This window comes from Eurypyga helias, unplaced genomic scaffold (assembly GCF_000690775.1).
Source record: "Eurypyga helias isolate BGI_N326 unplaced genomic scaffold, ASM69077v1 scaffold13099, whole genome shotgun sequence".
NCBI lineage: Eukaryota > Metazoa > Chordata > Aves > Eurypygiformes > Eurypygidae > Eurypyga > Eurypyga helias.
In genome coordinates, this window is record NW_010274017.1 from 2,296 (window position 1) to 4,224 (window position 1,929).

Consider the following 1,929-nt stretch of genomic DNA (forward strand, 5'->3'; position numbering starts at 1 on the left):
CCCACTGGTGCAGACTGGTTTGGCAGCCTTGCAGGCTCTGCTACATCCCGCCATGTAATTCAAGCCTGTCTTCTTCATCTGGAAGAAAGAGGGAGACATTAGCCTGGGGGTCCTGCCAAGCCTTTAGTATTCACATTACAGGGATGCACGCAGGCTCCTGGACATATCCCAGCTCATAAGCTGTCCTGCCTTTTAGCCCCAAGGCCATACCTCACAGAAGTCATGCCCAACAATGCATCTAGCAAGAGTCTTCTTGCCTTTGAAACATCTGTCCCCGTGACAGGAGAATGCTGCACACACTTTCCCCTACAAGAGAGGACCAGAGAAGACACTGTATATTCATCGGTCTGGAGAGCAGGGCTCCCAGGACAAGACCTGAATTTCAAACAGTTTATATTTCCTGAGAGCTTATTTCTGAACACCACCCCCCCACACCCGCTCTTGGTATTTGGCCAGCGCTGTCTCAGTCATTTTAGATACAGAGAGATAAAAGACTAACAGCGCCCTCTGAAACTGCAGGAAACACCAGGGTAGCAAACAACTTTCAAACCTCCTTTTCCTTCCTCTTAACAGGGCTCTGCAAAGATAAGCACCTCAGCAGAGGGGCCGCAGTGCCCGTGGGTGCCCGCACCATCCCTGCGGCTGCAAGGAAGGGTCACCACGCAGTCGGTTCAAACTGCTTGAACTGCTAAGTTGGGTTTAGGAAAAGTCCTGTTTGACAGGGCTCGTTACAGACTCTTTCCTTTCAAAGCTCATTAAGGATCTGCTCCCCTTCCAGAAGCAGCTTTTGTCCCTGTAAAGCAGGCACAGGAGGGACCTTTCCTTGTCCCTGCAATCAGGTGGGAGCTCAGCCATCCCATCAGCATCTGCCCAGCCAGTACTTACATTTCGAGGGGGAAGTTGGGGGCTGGTGGTGGTCGTAGGTGGCACAGTGGTGGATGGCAGGTCACCTGCAGACACACGAGGAGCCCTGTGAGGCTTCACCCAGCACACAGCCCACACAGAGCCCTCCACTGCCTCTGGAGCTGCTGGGACACCCCTTGCCCCAGCTCTGAAGGGGAACAAGCCCCAGCGCAGAGGAGATGCAGCCACAGTCAGCCCTCTGCAGCGGGGTTTTGCCCACCCGCCTCCCTCCTGGGCAGTGGGATTAACCCGGTGAGCAGTTACCGTAGGAGCTGGCATTGAGCTGCAGGCAGAGTGAGGAGTTGCAGCAGTCCAGGGCGCACTGCTGCCTGCTCACGCTGCTGTTGGTCCTGCACATCCCTGTGCCACAGGCGCTGCTGCACCTGGCTGTGTAGTTTGTGCTGGAGAAACGATAAAGCTGCAATAGCAGAGCCAAAGGAAAAAATGCTAGGAGTGTGAAGGGATGCCAAAACAACTGACAGACCGCAACAGAGAGAAGGGAAACTGGAGACTGACACAGACTTAATGAAGTACTGTAGGTTCCCGATACAAAGAAAGGGAAAACAGACTCCTTATCACAGCCCCCCAGTGCCCTCATCTCAGCGAGCTCCGTACCTCGCAGTGAGTCTCGTTATGGCAGGTCACCGTTTCGTTGGCATGAGCCCCATCCTGGTAACACCTCTCCCCAGAGCACTGAAAGCTGTGGCAGGTGAGCTGGAAGGAAAACACACCAGGGTGTCAACATGCAGCAAAACCTCCCCACACAGCACCGCAGTGCTGTCCCCAGCCGGGGCCTGGCTGTCTGGAGGAGCTGCCTCTGCGCACCCACCCGCCATGCCCACCCCTGGCGATGCTCTCATGGAACTCCTGGCTCCCACGAGAGACCAGTCAGGCTAAAGACCCTGTCCGCAGGGCTGTAACAGCCCAGCCAAATGCCCTTTTCCCTTTCCTTCCCTTTCCTTACCTGTGTTTCTTCCGTAGTGTTCACAGAGGCGTTGGTGGCGGCCACCGAGGCGTTGGTGGTGG